Source organism: Artemia franciscana, chromosome 3, assembly GCF_032884065.1.
Source record: "Artemia franciscana chromosome 3, ASM3288406v1, whole genome shotgun sequence".
Lineage (NCBI taxonomy): Eukaryota > Metazoa > Arthropoda > Branchiopoda > Anostraca > Artemiidae > Artemia > Artemia franciscana.
The window spans coordinates 55,971,059-55,981,482 of record NC_088865.1 but is presented as its reverse complement, the minus strand read 5'-3'; the positions used below and the strand labels follow the sequence as shown (position 1 = coordinate 55,981,482).

The 10,424-nt window shown below is 33.5% G+C and overlaps 1 protein-coding gene across 4 annotated transcripts in view; it reads left to right on the top strand.

The window, feature by feature from the left end:
* The first annotated feature begins 576 nt into the window (after positions 1-576).
* Positions 577-10,424, top strand: part of LOC136025443 (zinc finger protein 260-like) — a 31,530-nt gene continuing 21,682 nt past the window's right edge. For all 4 annotated transcript variants that reach the window (XM_065701471.1, XM_065701472.1, XM_065701470.1 and 1 more), the window contains exons 1-2: positions 577-1,117; positions 6,163-6,300. The gene's annotated coding sequence lies outside the window, so the exon portion shown is untranslated. The remainder of the gene's footprint in view (positions 1,118-6,162; positions 6,301-10,424) is intronic.

Here is a 10,424-nt window from a genome sequence, read left to right as displayed (position 1 = left end):
AAATATTTTTTTCTAATTGATTATATGGATTATAGTTAAAATCAAAATTTTTGTACACCTACATGAATAAAGCTATAATCAGCTGCAATGAGGAAAATAGTAGACTAATATAGAAGAGGTTAGTATACCTTGTTTCGGGGGGTTAACAAGCAAGGGTAAGGAAAATTTGTCCCACTTGTGATTTGTCCAAAGGACCCTTTGAAAAAATGTGTTGCTCAAAGATACCTTTTGTATTTTATCCCCCCCCCCCCTTTGTCTCTCAGGGAAGACTATACAATCCTCTACCTCGCTCTCCTATATATAGACAAATCTAAATTTAATTGGGTAGGCTATGCAAATTCAAAATGTGTTGAAATTAAATTGTTGAATAGGATAATCGGGAAATGAAATTATATGATACGACGAAATTTTTCTTGGTGAAGCTAATGCTCCAAAGCTCTAAAATTGATAAATGTATTCTGCATATTCAGCGTATTGTTTTGTTTCTGCTCAGTACCATTCTAAACTAGAATCTGAGTTCATTTGCATTGGTAATGCCTATCACTGGCTGATATTTTCCTCTTTTCTTATAGACTCTGTCCGTAATGGTCGTTCTCGAAGTAAGACTAGTGGATGTCTCAAGAATCTGTCAAGTACACCAGAAACTGTCTGGCTGATTGGCCCATCCAATCAATCTAAGCAACTCGAAAAAATTTACTTGAAAACAACTGTTCCAATTAAAAAGCTATCAAAACGTACTATTGATGAAACCAGTCTTGGCAAATGGCGGTGTAATACTTGTGGAAAGATTGAAAATTCTTGTTATCTACTACAAGTGCATAATTCTACAAACTGTGAAACAGGGCTGTCATTTAACTGTGAAATGTGCTCTATAGAAATAAATAACTACAAAGACTTCACCATTCATCACATGGAACACGAAATTGATAAAGGAAATCAATGTCCCATTTGTTTATGTACAAATATTCGTAATATAAAGGAGCATGTAATTATGAAGGGTCATGTCTCAAGGATATTACTGGACTTGATTTCCCTGATTATTTATCTAATTTAAATAAAGATCGAAAACCAAAACCCTCAGTGGTTTTTAACTCCGCCATAAATGGAGGCCCTCAAGGTATTTATTTTTCACTTTGGGCTCTTTCCTATAATTTTTGGAACCTTGTTTGCCTTCTGTCTAGGGCATGAAAAGTAGGTCGTCCCAAATAGGGAGGGAAGATGCCCTAAGGAAAGATTTAAGGTAAATAGAACTTATGGGAAGGTTTAAAGAGGAATGCTTTGAATGGCTTCGGACGGAGGATCGTGAGTAGCTGTGTTGGCCTCAGGCGGCTCGGTGCTGCAGTGAGATGTTAGTAGTATAGTAGCATTCCAAATTAATCCGAATTATTGAATAGCCTACATTTTCTAATATCTGCAATATAATATCTATTTTCTGTTCTAATTTTATTTCAAATGTTTGTAAAAAATATGATGCAATGACGCTCATGATAACTAACTTATAGACATTTGTGTGAACTTCTGACGTATAGATGAGGATATTCTTGTGTTGTAGTCTCAATGTAGTCCGTGACACCCAACTTTCATTTTAAACAGAAAATGTCAATAGTGACTGACTTTTAGATATATTTTTTTGTACCCGTAAAAAATCTTGGAGTAATTTAGCGAGTTTGAGAACACCAGATACAAATGTTTGATGAGCAGTAGCTCAGAACATTGTCGAGCTAATTTGAACTACAAAAATTCAAATTCAAATATAATCAAACTAAAAGCCTACATTTTTTAATATCTGCAATATAATTTCTATATTCTGTTCTTAATTTTATTTCAAATGTTTGTAAAAAATATGATGCAATGATGCTCATGATAATTAACTTATAGACATTTGTGTGAACTTTTGACGTATATGTGAGGATATTCTGTGTTGTAGTCTCAATATAGTCCGTGACACCCAACTTTCAATTGAGTTAATTAAAATTTTTATTTGAATTAAAATTAAAATTTTATTTGAGCCACAAAATTAAAATCTTGATGCATCAATATTTCGAATAGTGAAAGTATAATAAAAGTAGGTTTATTATATCAAATTTTCCATTCGACCGTCAAAACTCAATAAGAGTTTCCAATTTAGTTAGACTGGCTTCAGATCCCATCAAAGGCATTTTTTTAATACAGTTTTTTAAAACGAATTTCCTGTTTCTTGCAACAATTACTCTATGTGTTTCAGATTTTATTAATAAAACCATCATTTCTTTAAATTTGAAAACAACTGGCACTGGGACATTCCAAGTCTGGATAATAAAATGCATGTGCAGCAATTCGCATGCTCCACTAATACTTTATCAGCTAATTTATTATGAAACAGCTCAATGGAATCGTAAAAAATATAATCCATAGTGCTTGACACTATAGTGCCTATCACCAAATGGTTTTTGTTGTTTTTTAAATTCTTCTATATTTTCAATTGATGTAAATATTGACAGAGACTACACTGCCTTTCCATCATGCAAAAAAAAAAAAAAACATAGATAGTGCAATGAGCTATTTCTACATAGATGGAGCTATTTTCTATAGGTTATATAGACAATAACCTATCACCAAATGGTTTTTGTTGTTTTTTAAATTTTTCTATATTTTAAATTGATGTAAATATTGACAAAGACTACACTGCGTTTCCATCATGCAAAAAAAAAAGAAAAAAAAAACAACATAGATAGTGCAATGAGAAACACTGCTAATTATCAAATTAGTATTATTTATTTGGATGAGCTATTTTCTATAGGTCATATTAAATTGATATAGTAATTTGACAAAGATTACATTACCTTTCTATCATACAAACAACAACAAAAAATAACGCTTTGAGAAAACTTGAGACTATGAATGGCAGAAGAAGAATTATTGAATATATCAGCTGTATATCTAAAAGCCATCCTCTAAAAAGCAAAAAGTAGAATTAACATCTATTGTACTTGTTTATATAAGTAGAATAAATAAAGTAAAAGTATCTTTTTACCTTGAAAAGATAAAAATCAATGCCATCTAACGTCACCTCGCAAAGTTGTCTGTTCATTTTTTTGTACTGTGTACCAGTGGTACTGCATTATACTGCTTGAGAATTAGAAATTAATTTTTTTGATGGTCAACTTAAAAGCTACATTTACACATTTTGACAACAACTCGGTGCCCCCCCCCCCCTAGAGACGACCTTGCTCGTACAAAACACGAAATCCCTAGATTGATATGATTAAATTGGTTTTTCTTTTCTTTTTATATTACTATTTTATTCGGCTTTTGAATTTTATAGCTTCTAAAAATAAAATATTATCCATTTTGCATAAAACATTTTCAGTGGTAAAGTATACATTTTTTACAAATTTAAATGTCCTTTTTATTCAGCATTGCTAATTTTGGGCTGAAGACAATATTGTAATAATGTAATTGAATCATGTCTTGCCTATCCACGTGCTAAATAATAAAATATACATATCTAAAAGTCATTCTTAGTGAAGCAAGAAAGTAGGGGATCCTATCAAACGGTTCATATCAAGCATCATATCAAACAGTTCGGGCTAGCGAACTGTAAGTAAGGAACAACTCAGCCATATAGTAACCGAAACTGTAAAAAAATGGAATTTTGATAAGAATTGACTCATCAAAAAAATATATAGTTTAATAAGATTAATGTTACCAATTAAAAGCTACGAGCCTGCAAAAATTTGCCTAATTTTTTAAAAAGTTGGGAAACACCCCCAAAAATTAGGGAATCTTGAGGGGAACTTGCCAGAATTCCTATACAAAATTATTTTTATTTACTTTCTCTTTGGGGACTCATTTTTACAGTTAGAGATATTTGAGAAAAATTTTCAAAGGGGCAGAAATCTAGGGGATTTTTCCGTGGAGGGGTCTTTCTGCGGGAGAAATACTCCATGGGGGAATTTACCACAGGAGAAATTCTTCGTTGTGGAATCTTCAGTGGGGAACTTTCCATTTAGGGAGGGGGGCTCAGGGGAAATTTTAAACGGAGAGGGATTTCCAATATGGTTTGAAAAACAAGTCTTTTTAGAAATGAAAGTAGGCTAAGAAGAATTTTATAGGCCACTTTTTGCGCAATAAATTTTTCGACCGAATTATAAGCGAGAATGTAATTTCCGAGGAAAATTTTCTGGGGAGGAGGATTGTATATGGGAGGAAGTCTCCATGGAGGAGTTATTGGGGTATTTTCCTTGGAAGGGGACTGTGGATTTCCCAGCAAAATTCAATTGAAAGTAATGAGCAACAATAAAACTTAAAAGAAACAGAAATTATACTGTATATGAAAGAGGATGCTCTCTTCTCAATTCCTCATTCTTTACACTCTAGTTTGACTTTTTCTCTGAATTCTTTAAGAACGACTCCTGAAACACAAGGATGGTTTAATCCAAATAAGAGCTTTTTTAAAGTACTACGAAAATATAGTGTGAAGAGTGAGGTGTTGAGGAGGTGGCATCTCGCCTCATATACCGAATACTTTTTATTCCTTTCAAGTTTTATTGTTGTTCCTTACTTACAGTTGAAAAAACTTGTTTTTTTTTATTCAAATATTTTGTACAAGAGCAGCTAGATATGGACTAGTACAAAGTAATGAAGTGGGATGTTCTTCATTGTTGGTTTAATTTTTTTATCATAAATTGGATTTCCTAGCTATTCCCCTTTTTTGTATTGCTGATTCCGGCTATCAGACACATAGCCAGAATAGTTAACTAGTGTTCTTTTGCAATTCACTGCTTTTACAATTGCATTATTGCATTATTGCCTTTTATTGTTTTTATATTAAATTTAGTTGTTCTAATATATTTATTTTTCATTTTTATTTCATTTGCTTATATATTTTTTTATATTTTTATATATTTATATATTATATATATATTTATATTTATATATATATATATATATATATATATATATATATTTATATATAATTATATATTTATATATATATATATATATATATATATATATATATATATATATATATATATATATATATATATATATATATATATATATATATATATATATATTATATTTTTTTTTCATTTGCTTAGTAAAAAAGCTCGGTGTGCCTGTGTAATATTTAATATTACACATTACTCGGTGTTGTTTAATATTTTATTTAAATTTTCCTTTAAATTGTTTTTCACAAAATTGTTTTGATAAGTTTTAAAATGTCCATAGAACTGTGAATATTTTAGATATAAGGAAATCAGGAAACACTGCTTAGATTTAATGGACATGTGCAGGGAGTAATTGGGAGCTTGTGGGGAGGTACATTTGCCCCCCACCCCTCGATATTGAAATATAGCTTTTTAGGGGACATTTTCACTGTAAAATACCTTATTTTTCTTGTTTTTATGGAAAGAATTGAAAAGAAAAAAAAAATTTCCCCTCTTAAATACAAGCGATATCTTTTGCCCCATTCTTCCAACAAATGAATTCATATTTCCATAGAACAAATCTTTTTGAAAAAGGAGAATTTTCCATGTAGGGGGAGCCAGTTTTTCTGGCATAATTGTAAAAACGATGATAAATAAAAAAATTGTTTTTCAAATGAGAGTAAGGAGAAACATCAAAACGTAAAATGAACGAAAATTATTCTATATATTGGAGAGGTTATCCCCTCCTCAATACCTCGCTCTTTGTGCTAAAGTTTTTTGGAACCGTAAAAAAGATACTATCAGAAAACATTGTTGACATCCCAATACAGAGTGAACTGTGGGATTGAATGCTCTCTTCACTTTTGTATATCTCTGATGAATTATTAGTAACCGAAGTATAAATTGTAGTGTAGATTATATGTATGTATTTATAACCCATCATACAAAATAATGAAGTGATGGAGTACATTGAAAAAAAAAGGAAAAAAAAGAAGAAAAAAACAACATATCATAATATAGTATGCAATTGTAAATCAGTATGCAAGTGTAAATCATAGTATGTAAATTGTTGAAATGAGAATACAAATATCATATCAGATAGTCGTGAGAATGAGATTGTACTAATTACCATATGAAAGTTATAACTTTATGATTAATATAAATTTACTGTCCATTTTTTATATAAATTTATATTTTACTAAACTATATAATTTACTTAATTATATAAGTTTACTGTCCATAATTTTAGACTTGGAAGACAAAGATCCACTGTCAAGTGAAGATAATGCAGATAGCAAACTCGACTTCAAGATCAAGTTTGATGATTCACTCAATCATTCTGAAGCTTTACCTAATCAATCGGTAACAACGAGACTAATTATTGATGGTAAGAACTAACCTTTTAATATTCCTTTTGGTTTCATTTTTATGTCTAATAGAGCCTGATGTTTGATCAAAATAAACATTGAACACTCAGGATCATGGGATGGATTAACGATTTTTTCTTTATATTTATAGTAAAGACACGCGATTTATTTTCATTTGAAAAATTAAGATTGCAGTAAGTGTAGAAACTTATCCGTTTGAAATGCGGCACTGTAGTAGAAAAGGGTGAAATGTTTGGTCCTTAGGTTTTGTAACACAAAGAGTAAACCTTAAATGCCAAAAGGTTTATACGGCCAAATATAAAGTAAATTTAAACTTACCCGTTTAAAATGCGGCACTTTAGTAGAAAAGGGTGAAATGTTTGGTCCTTAGGTTGTATAACACAAAGAGTAAACCTTATAGGCCAAAAGGTTTATAGGGCCAAATATAAGGTAAATTTAACATTACCCGTTTTAAATGCGGTATTGTTGTAGAAAAGGGTGAAATGTTTGGTCCTTAGGTTTTGTAACACAAAGAGTAAACCTTATAGCCCAAAAGGTTTATAGGACCAAATATAAGGTAAATTTAAGATTACCTGTTTAAAATGCGGCATTGTAGTAGAAAAGGGGGAAATGTTTGGTCCTTAGGTTTTTTTAACACAAAGAGTAAACCTTATAGCCCAAAAGGCTTATAGGGTAATATAAGGCCAAAACCTTCTATTATCAAATCTTATCGTGCATGATGAAACTGGTGCTCTTTTGACAGAAGGCTTCACATAAGTTTCAAAATAAATAAAGTAAACGGTTTATGTTAAACTAACTTGAGTTATTTGTAAAACCTCTGAATTGATCAATGGATCGTATCGCTAAATTCAATTTCGACGAGCATCAAGATTCATCTGACACTCAGGTGCCATAGAAATTTCAATTTTAACTCTGCAGTTCACTATTTAGGTTTTTTTGAAAATTGAGAATGGACGGATATGGCTCTACCCTCTAAATATGAAGGGTACTCTAATCAGGCTTTATATAAGGGATCCAAAGGCTACAACTCAGAAGCTATACAAGGTTAAATTCTAACCCTGCAGTTCATTATTTCGGTCAATAAAATGGAGAAGGGCTGGATATTATAGCAGTACTATCCTGTAGATATGACGCATATTCCATACTTACTCTGGATAGGGCTCCAACTGTATATATGCCTGACCTTATTATCCTTTTTCTTCCCCTGTGAGTTTATACGCCTCCCCCCCCTCGAAAAAAATTCTTTGTATATATTTGATCAAATAAACCTAGGCTACTAGTTAGTCTAGTCAAGAAATGAATTGAATTTGGGATAGGGCAAAGTTATTTTTAGACTTGACTAGCTAGTAGGTCAGTTCTGGAATCTGGAATTACTAGACCCTTTCATGTTTGGAGTAACCTAGCTCTAGATACCTCTGAATAATAGATAAATCTGATAGTGAATGAGCCTAGAACTAGCAGACTCATTATTATTATTATTTTTGTTTCTTTTGTTTTTATCTATACATTTTCGTTTGTTTTTACGAGTCGGACGAAAAATCAGATGGGGAGGCGTTCAAACCCCGCAACCTTTCCCCTGGATACGGCATTGGGCAAAATAACCACCTTTGTGCTAATGATCTGACGAAGGAAGAGTTTTTTTTTGTGATGGATGTGTGCCTACTTTGGTCCTCCTGTCATGTAGGTACCTCTATCATTCTGCTAAAACAGAATTTAACTTTGGAAGTTCTTTCACCCACCTAAGCTTGCCAATAGTACGAATTTAAAGCTCTGAAGTAATTGCAGCTCAAACAAGATGCAAGATGTTAATTTGTCGAGAGAGATGGGAATGGAGGAGAAGGGCTATTTGGAGAGGCCGAGGCCTACTGTATACCTCCAGTACCATGGATTGAAAATAATTCCACATCAAACAAGATGCAATATGCCTGTATTTCTCCAAAAGCAGAGGCATGGCTTTCTAGTAATGCTAACTCAAAATCATAGCCTGACTAGTAATGCTAACATGAAATGACAAAATCAGATCATGACTGAAAATCATAGCATCCAAACAACGAGCACCACGTCTAACTTTTTAATAAAAAGATGGTGGCAGATGAGAGCGAAGGGGTTTTATTAGGCCAATCACACATTTTAGTTCCTCAGGGATACAGGTCGGAAACTCTGTAATGATTGCTTCAAACAGGGCACAATATGTCTAACTTTTTGCTAAAAAGCTGGTAGTAGTAGGAAGAATGGGGAGGAGGGGAGGGTGTTACACTTCAATTGTTCGATCACAAAAAAATTAAAATCTTTGTATTATATAAAATGTTTTTACCTTTGTGACAAAAAAAAAAAAAAATCTCGGATGAATATTTGCCAGATTTTTCCTGGAGAAATTGCCTACGGATTGTTCTGTATACCTGGCTGACTGACCATATTTTAAACAATAGGCTGTACGAAAAGTGTGATTCAATCCCGCTTTTTAGGACTAAAATGAAAGAATGGTTGAGGTTGCTAGGGCACGTTTTGTTGATGAAGGATTACAGATTGCCGAAGATTGTCCTTTGTGGCTAACCGTTTAAAGCTAGACGGAAAGCAGGTCGTCCGCAGTCGGGGTGGGAGGATGTCGTAAAATCTTTGAAAGGAAATGTGAACTTCCTGGAAGGGTGTAAAGACAAGGCTTGGAATAATTCCTGCTCATTAGAAAAGTGACCTGACGACCTATCAAGGGACTTTTAGGGATGGAAAAAGGGACCAATAGTGACCAAAGTGGGAAGGCATTTTGATTGCTGTTCATGGTCAAAACATTCCTTCGCTCATGAATCAGAAACAGTGGCCAATTCCCTTAGAATCAACATATTCACGAGTAAGAAGTAAGTAAGTAAGTAAGACGGCACTAGACCCTTAAGGTCCAAATCGGCGGTGCTGATCTCCGTTTTATGGCCCTTCAGCCAGGAAGTTCAATGGGGGGTTGGGGCAAACCATCCTGTGCTTTCACACACATATTCATATTCAATATATTCATGAGTCTCAGAAGGAACTCATTTTCCCTGGATACGAGTCAGTTGTCTTGTTTTCCCATTGTCTTTTTGTTCAACTTTCAGTTATGAAACCATTCAATTAACCTATTCACTTCTTTGACTTCTTTAAGAGATTGCTGAACTTGCTTATCTGGTCCAACTTCCTCTTTTGTATGTCATTTTCAGCCCCTTCTTTTTCACTCGTTTCATTTTTGTCGTCTTCTCGCGTTTTCATGACACTGTCTAGTAGAGAATTGGCCAAGGCGATGTCCACGAAATACTTTGAATCCACCGCTCTCTGTAAGAGATTGTTGGCCTTTTTCAAGAGGGCATCAATAATTGCTCGTTTTTGTTTTTCAGAGGCCCCTTTTCTTTCAATGATTCCTCAAGTCTATCTAACTCCAATTTTTGCTCGTAATGTCAAATAAGTTCAGACCCCTTTTTTTCTCTTGGTCTTGGACGCTTTGTTCAGCAGCTTGTTCTTGTGCCTTGCTTTCCATATAGTTTTGGTATTTCGATCAAGCCCACGTAGCTAAAGTCGGCAACTCTTTGGGAATAGGAAACCTTTTGGGTTTGCCTCCATATGTGTTCAATTCGTTAATCACACACAGCTTTGCATTCAAGACTCTTTCTGACATGAAGGCTCTGTCCAACGGAAGGAGTCTTTCTGAGAGAGAAAAAACCCTCTCTACGTAAGCAATGCCATGCGATAATGTCAACGCAGCTTTTATAAGCTTCAACAAAAGCGTATATTTTTGCCCACCAAAAGCATCCGTCATAGACAAAATTTAATGCCAGTAATGTCGACGCATGATAGCGTTAGTGCTACTAATTTCTCAGCTTATAGCAATATCCACTCACTTCTAACATCGTCAAAAGTTACTCCTACTGGGATGCTTTGAGTAAATACAACTATATCTGATATACTTTTAGCTCTTTTTGTTTCTGTGGGATCCAGGCACCTAAGCGCTTCGAGAAGGCTATTAGAAGAGATGGGGCACTTCTTGATCGAGTGTTCGGCACTTGCCTTGAAATACCTTCGTGCCCTTTGACGGAACTCTTTTGTTTCTGCCAAGGTGAGTTTTTGAGCATATAACACAATCTCAACCTGCTCACCTACAATA